This window comes from Coturnix japonica, chromosome 3 (genome assembly GCF_001577835.2).
Source record: "Coturnix japonica isolate 7356 chromosome 3, Coturnix japonica 2.1, whole genome shotgun sequence".
Classification (NCBI taxonomy): Eukaryota; Metazoa; Chordata; class Aves; order Galliformes; family Phasianidae; genus Coturnix; species Coturnix japonica.
Window position 1 is genome coordinate 86,455,820 of NC_029518.1, and position 13,601 is coordinate 86,469,420.

Genomic DNA, 13,601 nt, shown 5'->3' on the forward strand with positions numbered 1-13,601 from the left:
GATATTGCTATTCCTATTTATCCAGTTTCAGGCAAGAAAATAGTTGTACATTTCTGAATTGGTTGTTACTCAAAAGTACAGTTGCTCTGATGTTACCTGTTAGGGTGGTGAGTAATTGCATATTGCAACCGGATGTGAGCAACCAACGATGTTCTGTGGCAGAGCACAGTGGAAAAAAAATTATCTCATGCTCTAATAATAAAATCATCCCAGAGTACCTGAGATCACATCCTTGGAAAAGTGTCTGGACCTGGTTGGCCTCTAGTCCCCAAACTAGATCCCCCATCCTGTTTTAGGTTCTAAATGTACTGTAAATCTTAAAAGCATAATGTTCCTTGACACTGAGTTCTTCCTGTTCCACTACGCCAGTGTAGATGGAGATGCACAAATAACAGCAGAACATAATTACGATTTAGTTTGCCATGAAATACCAGGGTTTTGGTCAATTACTATTTATCACTAGTAAGTTAGAGGCTGATGTCTAGGTTTTCTTCAGTATAAATGTTACTAGTAATTAAAAGAATAGAATGTGTCACAGAATGCAACGCTACCAGCTTATCATTTTTTATCTGTGGTTGGTTAAGACCTGGTGGAATTACTGTATTTTCCTATAACATTGAAAACAATTGTGATTGGGTGAAAAGCTGAACATTTTAAAGTGAAAGTCTGGCTTTTAAGGTAACAGTACTTCACTAACCCTGAGCCTTTCTTTTCAATTTGAAACTACCATAGAAATCTGAGAGAAAAAAAAAATCACCAAGATTAATAAATAAAAGTAATATCCAGCATCGAACTCTGAATCTATCCGCATGGATGGACTGCAATCCAACTGCATCTTGAATATGATTAAAAATATAATTTGACTTTGAAATCCAAATGTATCTAGCACCTTCTTCCCTAGAGGCCAAACCAGATGTGCCTTGTTTTTATCCTGCTGGCAGCTAGATGTAATTTCCTAGGTAGACATCCATAGAAATCCTGTGATATCCTAAAAAGTAAATTTCATCAAGCTAAACACACAAGACCTAAAACATGATACTAATGAAATTTTAAACCCCATCCCGTAAAGTTATATTTCACAAAAGTGGAAAGCAGTTTTTATTCCTTTTGCTGCAAATTTTGTGAACATATGGTGTAATGTGGAAACATGGATAGTCAGAGCAGTTAGCAGTTGCTGTGGTACTGCTGGCTTATTTCCACTTTACAAATTCATACGAAGCTAAAATATCACGCTGGTGACATATGCTTACCGGCTCTCCATTTACTGCCTGCAGCTATGGGCTCCTGTATTCTAATGGTAATTCTACAATCTGTTCACTGACAGCTCAGGGGGCCAGATGATATGCACACTACTGACAGGGACATCACTTTCATGAAACATTTACTTCTCTGCACCTGAATATTGGAGTAATCATATAGAGAGTCGACACACCATGAAATAGAGTTAGACTGAAGATTCTGAGGAGAAAATAGCAGACTGTCACTCAAAATAAAGTTCATTTTATACCCAGCAGAGCTAGGTTAAAAGACATTTCCATGCACTGAAAATGCTTTCCATCTTTAAAGGTGCAGTTTAAAAGAAAAATGTTTTCCTCATATTTTTCTTCATTGGCTTAAGGGATAATTACACTCTGGGACTTGCATTTGGGAGAGCTTGTACTTTCTTGCCCTGTGTTATTTGGATGAAGTTAGAATTAGAGAAGCTTGACGGTTACTGAAAACTGAACTTAGCCACATCATCAAGAGCACTGCAAGCTGCCTCTGGAAAAATTAATCTTACTTTATCATGTGGACCCACAAGGTGAGCTGTGAGGCTTTGAGCACTGGAAGGACATTCACACACAGTGCTCACTCCTACTGGATCTTTACATCTGCCTGAGGCTGGAGCACAGAGCAGCTGAGGTTTGGCAGTGGGGCAGCCAGGGTGAGATGAGGTGCCTCATACGGGGGAGTTCTGTCCATGGGCAGTTAGTGTCATCAGCAGAGATGTATGGGTGGTAACAGAACAAGAACCACAGAGGTATCCCTGAGCAGACAGAGGCTCAGAAGAGAACTGGTAAAGCATGTAATGAATTGTGTGAGTCACTGTTTTAGGGGTAGCAATAAATTCCAAGGCAAAAGGTTAATCATGCAAAATTTGAGACAAGGCCTAAAAGGCCAGATAATACCTTATCAGCCTCGATCATTCCCACCAGAAGGTAATGACCAATTATCTAACATTAGGAAATAGAAAGAGAGCAGTAGATTAAAACAGAGATTGTTCCCTTGCTAGTAAAGACAGGGCAAGAATAAACACATAGTGTAAGCTAGCAGCTGGTAAGCACAGAAATCATTTTCCCAGTACCCATATCACCTGTGAATGGAAATATTGTAACAATATTAATACATTTGCACTAATATATTTTCATATTACACAAGTTTTATTCTTTAATACCTTATGTTCTTCAGGGTTTTACTCATCTAGTGACGAAGGAAAGGCTACCAGATTGTTATTTCTGAGGTGGTCTTCCTGCTTTTTTCAGACTGGCACTTCATATCGTGGTTCTTTTTGCTTTTTTTCTCTTCTTCTCTTCTTTTTTTCTCTTGGTTAGAGAGATCACATGGCCTTGTGACTTCCCATTTCCAAAGGCAATTGAAACGTTTTTTGAGTAAACTGAATGGTATTTATCTACAAGGTTTTTATATGTTGTTGTGTAGAAAGTTAAAATGTTTGGAGCTAGGCTTTGAAAGAAATAACATCTTGACTAAGCATGGAAAAAAGAGCTATTTTGATCTAGTTGAACAGCTATGTTTAAACAAAAAGTAACTAAAAATTTAAAACAGATTCTGTAGCTACCTTTGCATTTTCTTGTTCAACTGAAAATTAAGTATGTAGAGAAATAGAAAAAGAATATATTTTTCCCCAGGAAAAAAGCAAACAACAACATGTATATTATTAAAATACCCCAAATAACCCAAATAATATTTACAAAATTGAATCATACCTGATTTTCAGGCAATTCCAAAATTTCAAAGAAAATATATCACTTTATTTATTTATTTATTTATTTACTAGCAATCACTGTAGCTATGTTTTATAGGATTACCTAAAAATCTTCTCTGCTTATAGTGCATCAGTGATAACTTACAACAATCCTCATATGTGGCTGTAGCCTGCCACAGAATGTGTATAGTCAGCTTATTCTTTTATGGAACATTCATTTTTGCACTTTTTGTTTTTATTCATCCAAATTTACTATTGTATACTAAAATGTTATTGCAAAGAGTGCTTTTATTTTATAATAAAATAGAATACTATCTATTCAGTGTGTGAGGATGAAGAGATGGACCACAAAATCCATTCATTATTTCCCCCCATCTTTAAGTTTCATCAAACACTCTGCAATAGATCTTTTTTCCCAAGAACTGCCTGGAGCACAGTCTTACAGTCCTTTCTTCAGATTGGGGCAGCTGTGTGTTGGGGTGTCCAAGCACTAGGCAGGCAGCACCAGGAGAGGCTTAAGTTGAAATGTGGCTGGTTCCTGACTAGGAACCCAATGACGGTTGTTAGTTCCCATGACGCATAACTTTGGTGAATCTTTCCAACAATACTTTCCAACAATAAATTACATCCCCAGGATTACTACCTTGATGGTCAGGATTGTTTATTAGTGTTTTCATCATGTCACTCCGGAACATTTTAAGAGACAAGCATCCAAACCCAATGGTACCTGATCAAAGGTGCAGCAAACATTATTGGGGTTAAGTGGCTCACCCTATTCATTGTTACATGGCTATTTTCTGATATCATGACCAAAAAACACTTTTGCCATGGATACAGCAGTTAAATTGTGAAAGAAGACAAATATTAAAAGGTAAAGTTTAAAGATAAAGCAGGAGCCCCTTTTGCATTGTCTTGACTGTTTGGAATTACCCACAAATGCTCATTTTGTTCAGTGGGTCTCTTAGCTGCTGATTTTGGGGGATTATGGTGCGACATCAGATCTTCATTTGTACATTTCTGCTCAGTTCCTATTCTGCTGTACCTGTAGGTCAGAGTCTTACAAATGTTTCCTTTCCTACACAGGTAATCTTAGTCTATCAAGTGAAGTATGTATGGTACCCTTATCCACCCCATACCTTCATGATGTCTCCCTCTTGATTTTCTTCATTTTTTGCAAAAAGTCAACAAATAAACTAACAGTAATAAACACACCTCTATTGCCGTATATATAGCAGTGGTAGTAAATCTTTTCCTTTTTCCTTTTTCCTTCCATTTGCTATTGTTTTCTCTTATTTATCCCCAGAGTAACTTCTGTATATGAAGCCAGTGGGTTTTTTTTGTTTGTTTGTTTTGGTTTGTTTCTGCTTGTGCAAACTGGATTTCATTGTTTGTAGTGATTAAAGCCTGGCTCTAATGCTTGTTTACTCCAGTTCTTGATACTGCTCTGCATCAATGATACTTTTTCTCTTATTGAGAGCTTCACTAAGTCCAGTGCTGAATTTCCTGAATTTCATGCTGGGCACTACATAAAAGAACTCCTTGCACATAAAGCAAAACTGATTTAACAGCACGCATCAGAAGAATGCTACAGCAAAAGTGAACTCTCACAATAACCTCTTCAAACATTCCTCTCCTCCAGCCAAATTCAATTTGCACATTTGGTAGGAAAATAATAATAAAGTAAAAAGAGATTACTTAATTAGTGCAAGCACCTCTACCTTACCAGCTTCAGCAGTAATACACACTTCTTTATTCCCACAAGCCAAAAGTTAGAATGTAGAGATGTTGGGTATGAACACATATCCTCTGAAAATCTTTTTCCAGCACAGAATCAGAATTAATCAACTCACAGTTTCGCTTTGATATGATTTTGAGCTGCTTACTGTGACAATCCCAAACAACTCTTAGATTTTTACCTGCCTTCTTTGTCCCTTACCAAGCAATCAAAGAGTTGGCTGCTGCTAGCCAACTTGAACAGACAGTGGGAGAAATGGTAACAACACTGAACCCTGTGGGAAGCTCTCATCTACACCCATGGCTGTTCATTTCTAGAAAACCAAAATGATTGTGTTGTCCAGATCTCAAAACTAGAGTGGGCAGCTCCTTGAGAAACTGTCCAGGCTTTACATTTTTGCTACAAATAGGTACCAGTAAGGGATTAACAGAGAGATTGTAATTCCTGATTGAGTGGAAATGGTAAACACGGGAAGAAAAAGGACTTGTTATTAAGCTCAGAATAATTTTAAAATCAGCTCTCTCCTTTTTATTTGATTAAATTACCCTTTCATATCCATGTGAGATGAGACTACTAAAGAATAGTAACTTTCACAGGCAACCAAGAAACAAACAAAATCCTAAATATCCTATATCTATATCTGTGCCTGTTACTGTTAGATTGTTTTTACTTTTTTCCTGTAAGTCCGTGAAGCAGGATGACAGACACATTCACATATGCCAAATTACCACCTGAATTTTAACTTGAAATTGAAAGAGCAAGAAGTTGAGTTGAACTAACACTGGTGCCATGTAGCCCCCAGGGAGCCATCCAAATTCAGTGTAACTCTGCTGATTTCATTACCAGTTCATCTCTGGAGAGAAATAAATTCAGTCTAAGGCAGAATAGTTTAAAGACCAATAGATTTTCTAATAACCCTGTGAGTTGGGTGCACTTACTTTAAAAAAAAAAAAAAGAAAGAAAGAAGAAAAAAGGGGGGTGGAGTGTATTTTTTACACTTAAGGCTAAGACAAAGTGAATTGCAACTGAATTATGCTTGTTCAGGTATACAGCAATTCATGAAGGCAGTTAGTCAGGTCTGGTAATTCCAGAATCTTCCTATACAGAACAACACTAATATTAGATGTGAATTTAGGTCTTAGGCTTAGTAAGTCCTTGAGTATGCCACTTAACTGATCAATTACACTTCTGTTTGGTTTTTTTAAGCTACTGTTCCAGCAGTCATGTTCAGTAGGTGGCTTTGAGGCTTAGAAAGCTTGTAACTTTAACTAACTTTTCTTGATGTAATATAATAATTTACGCATATAGGCCTTGAAACTCAATCTCATTAGAGCTCTTGAGAGAAATATGCAAAAATTCAGGTGTTAGTAGAAGAAGCATGTATATATCCATGAGCAACATTTGGTCTCCTTAAGCTAAATTGGATACATTTCACACTTACACACTCACAAAGCTACCCTGCTGGATCACTGACTGCTGTGAGAGGAGATGATACCGTTTTCTGATTAAACGCTTACTCAGCCTGATGGTACCACAGAGTGGCTGCAATAGTAATAAGCCTCCAAAGGGCTTAGATTAAACCTGTAGGACTTTGTGGTGGTGCATTTCTGGGTAATTGTATAATCAATAAGAATAGCACTTACCTTTTGCAGAACAACTTTAGTCTCTGGATTTTAGGATGTGCCAGCATATAAGGTCTGTAGTCAGAACATTTTCACCTAGTGGAGAAATGCAGTTATTCTATGCAAATACACTTTCTGCAGTGGTATATTTCTTTCATGGAACTGAAATTACAGATGCATTTACTCTATGCTTGCCACAGCAAACAGAGGTGATTCCCAACCAAGCAAGTGCTAGCACAGGAAGAATATAAAGATGGGAAAAGTCATCTTTGCAGGCAAAGGGCTTATTATCCATCATGCAGCAAGCAAATCCTGGTCCCTAATTCTTTCTCTAATTTTGAGGTACTTCAAATAATATTGTCATTGAGAACACAATTTGGCCAGCTCTATTAAACAGAGTATTCATAACTCTTCAGTGCAGCAACTCTTACTAACCCCAAATCCATCTGAGGATTAAACCCAAGTGTCTATCCATTTTGTCTAATTTCTTTCAGGAAAAAAAAGTGAGATACACAGTATGGATGTCCACCTGCTGCTCTGAACTCAATCTGGGGTCCATTCAGAAAGGACCTTGGCAAGGTCCAGGCTTTCAAGTGGAGCTGCACTGAAGTCACTTGGAGACCACTGGGAGCTATGTGAGCCGCAGCTTAGATTGAGGATATTAACTGCACACAAGTAAAACAGTGACTGAAAAACTCTGATAATGTGATAATATGACACAATTATGATAAAATGATGCTAAAAAGCAGTTATAAATGCTGTCCTTCAAGAGTGAAACAAACAGTTCAGTCACAATTCATCAGTTATTCCTAGGGGACAACTTAAATTAGATGTTTCGTCAAAATATCAGCAGAATGGTTATTCTCAATGGCTAGAAGGAACCCTGACAGAAGATTTATTTATTTATTTAATTAATTATTTATTTTGGCCATCTGGTTTGTCCACTGGAAAAAATAAATAAATAAATTGATTACTTTGACAGACTACTAATTTATTTCTGATATAATTAATACTGGCTTAACACCACTGAAGCTTTATTGGATGTAGGGGAAAAAAAATCATTCTGGCTTAAAACACTGAAAAGCAGTAAAGACTTCAGTCCTGCAATTATTTTATTAGAATTTTCTGTCATTGTTTAATAGCAGAGAATAGAATAAAAATAGTTGTATGAACAAATACCAGTGTGCAGTGAAATTCAAAACAGATGAATTCTTTTATGTATTTCCCTGTCCTTTAAATTATAATTCAGGTCATCTGAGCAAAAGGTATTTTTATATATATATATAAAACTGAAAGCTCACAAGAAAGAATTTAGAAATGCAGACAGTGGATCTTGCCACCACTTATGAAAAGGTGACTGGATAGATTAAATTTTCTATATCCTGAATGAGAAAAACAGCCTCAAAGGGTGAGTCCAAATCATTAAGGTATGTTTCTGCTCAGTTACCTAACGGTGGCTTCTCTCTCTCTTCTGGCTATTGAGGGAACCAAAGGATACTCAGCTGGATAAACATAATGTGAACTCCTTTGCTTCCCTCCTTTATCCTTTTAAGTCTTTAAGATCTTAGATGTTAAGAAGGTGATTCTGTAACTTCTATTCTATGACTTCCATGAGTCTCTCAATTAATGACTTCTGTAGTGCCAAATTTTATTTGATGTCTAGCAGTTAGAGCTTCTTCTAGCTTTCCTATGGGAAGAACTTGTGGGAATGGAAATCCTGTCTTTTTGTTTGTTTGTATGTTTTTCCCATGCTCTGAATCCAAGGAATTCTGTAGAAAAATCAGGTTCTTAGAGTGCAGACTTAAACTGCCAGGAAAATACATGCCTATTAGAACTTGAGAGAAATCTGTGCTTCCTTTCATTCTTCCAGTCTATTTTCCTTTGTGAATATTAAACTACTTCTAGAAAATTTTATATGAACAAGGAATATAACTATAATCTGTTATAAATGCTAGACCAATTGTCTTCAGGAGGAGAAAGAAGCTATCATCAAAAATATATTAGGGATGAGCATCTGAAGTAATCGGCTACATTTTCAGCCCACTAGAATCCCATCAGACTAAGCTGGATGATGGGAAAGAAAAGACTTTTATACCTTGGTGAAAGAGAGACTGGGGCCTATATCTTTCCAAACATGTGTGGTTTATGTGTCAAAGAGAGAAGAAAACTGTAATCATAGAATTATAAGACTGTCCTTGGCTTTTCTTTATTTGTCTTCAATAAACTGCTAATTTGAAAAGAAGAAACCCAGTTGGTAAGGGAAAAACTTTTAGGTTAGATTAGAAAAATGTAAGTTTTGTGAATTTCAGAATGTTCACTATTAATACTGATTTCCTTAAATTACACACATTTTCAAGAATAGATTAGAATATAATGAAAGATTTCTGATGATCATCTAAAATACATAATGCCACTTCATTGTGCTCTAGAAAAGACCTATATTTTAGTACTATGTCTGGTTTCAGTTTTCTTCCACACGCTATTTTACAGAGATATAATAGTATCTGTTGGCAGTAAGTGCCTGTATATCCATAGGAAAAAAGACAAGAAGCATATATTGCTAGCTAGCTGATGTAAATACAAATTCTAAATAAAAAGAAATTCAAGTGGGAATGCAATTAAATTACGTGTGATATTAAATGAATGCATCTATTCTTCTAGTTGTATTCAGGTTCACATAGATGAAAGGACAAAAGCAGTGAAGACTGATTGAAAAAAAACACAAACATACTAGATTGGGGAAGTAATTCTAAAAATCATAAAGAAGGTCTTGACATGTCCTTATAATGAGAAAATTCACAGAGGACAAGAGTTTTACCTGCAGTTCATCACTGAACACAGTTCTTCACTGAACAGCTCATCTGATTTTGCCTTGAGTAGTTTAAACTGCTGTTGTGAAAGAATTTCTCTTTCTTCATGCAAGTTCTCTTCTGACTCTATGTTCTGAATAGAAGTTGTTAAACTAATTGCTGAAAAGATGATGGTTCATTTAAAAATTATACCTAGATTTGTCTCATACATTTTTTCCCTGGGAGCTATAAAGCAAAGTTTGTCTCAAATCAGAAGATTATTCCTACCCACCTTTTAAGGCTTTTATTAAAGTGTGTGTTTGTGCTTCCTCCACACTCACACTACAGTGAGAAAGAAAATTTTTGTTTCTTGCTTTTCAACATCTTAATAAAGGGGTTTTGTGGTGTGATACAACTTTTCTCCTGCCTGTGTCTTCTGTGTGATCTTTAGGGCAGGGATCTTCTTTCTCCTCAAAGGAGGTGACAGTGCATCAGTGTCTGAAAATGTGCTTTTCTGAATCCCCAAAATTGGATGATAGCTGAAGAAGATAGTCTTAGAGTTTTCAGTATTCATGCTTTAGATTTTGGTTTCATGGTCCTGTTGATGGAGCACGTCTAAGAGGTTTATGCTACCTGAAGAAACACTTATGAATGCAATCATGGTTTTTGATAGCAAAGTGAATATCTTCATGACAAAATGTTATATAGAGCTATAACCAAAAGCATCAGCAGTAAAACATCATTTTAAAGTTACCATTATTTTTATTGTTGTTATTATTATTATTGTTATATTTAAAGACCTCAGACATCCTCACTAGCTTTTATTGATTGCATATTGTCTCAGGGGTGATCACATGGAGACTTCTGCATTATCACAAGATATTCTCTGTCTATCTAGAGAGCTGGAAGTACAGCTGAGTGAACTCTTGAAAATTCTTTAGGAACTTAATCAATCTATTTAAGAATGAAAACAAGCATGCCTTCTATATTGCAAAAATACTATCACATTGCCCTGCATTCAACCTATCTCTGGCATTTCCTGACTTTCAGGGTCAAAATCTTTTGGTGCAGTTCAACTGGTTCCAGTGGAAATATGCCAGCAGACACGTCCTCAGTGCTTCAGGCTAAAACTTGGACATTATAAAGGAGAGAAATGCATTTACCCAGAACTTAGTGTAGATTTTAGAGGAATCTGCCATGCCACCAGTTCACTGTCTTCTGTGCTCTGGCCAGATCTGTGAGATCAAAGCCTTAGCTACCCATTAATTTGGGTTTAATTTCCATTTGGCAACATACTGTCAAAACTCTTTAACCTTTACAATTTTATTATTTTATGTAATTGGAGTTTATCTTTCTATGTAAAGCCTTTCATTGAACCTTTAGGTAGTCATGTTTGGAGACAATAATACATTTTGATTTGGAAATACAGTTTATTAATTCATTTATTTAATTCTTACAAAAAAACCCATCCCCCCCCCCCCTTCTTTTTTTTCCCCACATAAAACATGATTTTAAAAAGTCCTGAAAGTCTCTGAATTCTGCTTTCTTGAGGCAGCATGTTTTCTAAGCTGAAGTGTTATATTAGATCAGAAGATTTCTCCAAGCCTTTTGATTAAAATGACATTCATCACTTAGGGCACTGCAGCATATGCTGAGGTGAAAAGCAGGTAAGCTGATTGCTGTAACTACATAGTCCACAGAATAAAAAATTGGACAATTTGCTGTAATTTAGAAAAATGAATGTGATGCACAAAATTATATATTTTGCTTGAAGGGCAGATTACATGCCTCTAATCAGGATTTTAAACCTGAATGAGAAAAGATTGTGCCATAATTATTTTCCCATAAGAGAACAGAGACATTGCAGAAACACCTAATACCTCTTTGAAGATTTTTAAGAACTCAGCATAAAGAGTTGCAGAACAGTAAGGGGCAGCTACTGCTACCATTTACATAAGTTTTGTTAAAATAAAATTTATTTTACATTTCACTGAAAGCTTTTTTCTTTCAAAAATAAAAGAAGCCAAATGATTCCATATGCAAACATTGTGGGTCCAATTTACTCTCAGTATATCTCTCTGGGGTTCAATAAAGTGTCACCACAGATTAACACTGTTCTTGTTCTTTTCATTTTTTACACGCATTCATTTATCTGCCTGAATTTCAAGCTCTTAATAGAAGAAAATATCTATACAGATTTTTTTTGGCTGATCTTAAGACCTTTCAGTCTGAGCCTAATCTGCAGTTCTCACACAGTCAAGATGTAATTCTGAATAGTGTTCTTCAGTTGGATGAGATCTTCAAGCACTGCTTAAGCACTTTATGCGTGGGATTAGCCTGCAGCACACTGAAGCTGGAGCTCATTTGAGAGTCCTACAGATATTCTTGTAAAAGACATCCATAAATACCAAATATAATAGCAACAATTAAGAAAAAGTTTATTTGGCAGAGGTCTTCAAGCTCATCTGACTTTTCTGTTTCTGTTTCCTTCATTGTGATAAACCACTAAGCACTGGGAAGTGACAACTGGTGCTGCTGTTTGTGTATGGAACAGTCCTTGGTAGGAATTGTATGATGAAATCTGTTTCTACAGTTCTTCTGTTAGAATCAGTCCTCACAGAGCATTTCTGCTCAATCTCAGACTCCTAAAGGAGTCCTAAAGAAAATTAAATAGACCTGAATAGCCTTTGTGACTTTTTTTCCCCCCCCTTGGACTGGAGGCTATATAAGTCAGCTCCCTCTCAGACATACACAATGAGATCATATAATCAAGCTCACACTTGGCTTATGCACAGTCTCTTCCACCACTGACCATCACCCTTGGGAAACTGAACTATAAGCTCCTCATAGTCCCTGCCAGAGTTGTTTTAGTCAGAATAAGTGTCTGTAAAAATGTACCTTGTGGAGAGATCTAACTAATCCAGAAGCTTATTACTGCTTCTCCTCAAAAGGCAGAATGCCAGTTCTAGTGAAGAGCAGCCACCTATGAGAGCAGATCCGTAAAACTTTCCCCTCTTTAACATTGTTAATGGCTGGGAAAAATGAAGTCTATCCTGAAGCCTGATCCTGTGGAATGTGGAATGTGAGTGGATAATCCTTGAAAAGAAATCTGTTGACATGTGTCATGGATCTGCAGACAGGATCTACTGAGGCAAAATTCTCCTTGATTAAACTCTTCCAGGGACAGTGTGCGCCTTTGCATTTGCAGGAGGGGTCCCTGTGAAATTCAGTACTTGTATTTATTCTCTGCAACTTTCTTATGAAAAGGAGAATATATATATATCCTTCAGCCCAGATGTGAGGAATGATGACATATATCTTTCTAAGAGAAAACAGAGAAAGACCTTGAAAAGTTAGTTTTCAGAGGAAACATTACCTTCTGACCAGTTTCAAAAAGTAACTAACTCCTATTTAATCATCCTGCAAACACTTGAAAGGGAAAAATGTCTTTAAGGTTATTGTGATGTTTTTCACATTGCTGTATAAATAGATGGTGGCACTAGTTCAGAAACAGTATCTCCGACTTTAAGCAATTCAGTTCTGATTGACTTCATCATCCACAAAGGTGCTTAAGCTGAAGATATGCTAAAAGCCTTGCAGAAATGACATTATCATTAGAGATAAAGTCATTCAGAAAAAAAATTGTGCATGGAAAAAATGGGGAGAGAAAAAGTCTAAAAGAAAATAGATCCATTATTTCTTTCTTGTTCTCAGTGACTTCTGAGACCTATTTCTAATGAGAGATAGCAATTTTCATATGGATGTTTCTGACATACAGATCTTTTTCCAATAAGTTCTGCTGTGAAAAACTACATACAGACTTACAGAGCCTTCACAGAATCATAGGGGTTGAAAGGTACTTCAAGAGGTCATCGAGTCCAACCCCCCTGCTAAGACAGGTTTCCTTCAATAGGTCACATAGGCAGGCATTCAGATGGGTCTTGAATATCTCCTCAGAAGATATATTCCCAAATGATGGCTACCCCAGTTCACATGCTAACAACAAAATGCCAGTACAACTTGTATTAAGCTTCTAATTTTGGGAAAATTGCTTCTTAGTGACATAGTGAACAGTATGTTAGAAGGAAAGGAAAAAGGAAAACAGGGCTAGATTTCCTTTCTACTGCCTTGTACAACCTCCTACAAAATTTTCAACTGAAAATTGTTTGAAGAAAAAGAAAATGATCTGTTGAGTAAAATGAATCAGCCAGATTCTACATCATCTGTCTTCAGTTCACACCAGAAGACAAGACAGTGTAGTGGGGGGTACAGCATGACAGAGCAGATACCATAGAAATCAATAACAAAGTCTAAGAGATCTGTAAATTGCTTTAGTTTACGGCATTGTCAATTGGCAGAACACAGCATCATAAGAGTGAGAGAGATTTCACTCTGCCTGACAATCTCCATCCTTCAGCAGCAAGCTGAAGGTCGCAAGTATGAATCAAGGTCATAATATTTAAAAGTCTGAC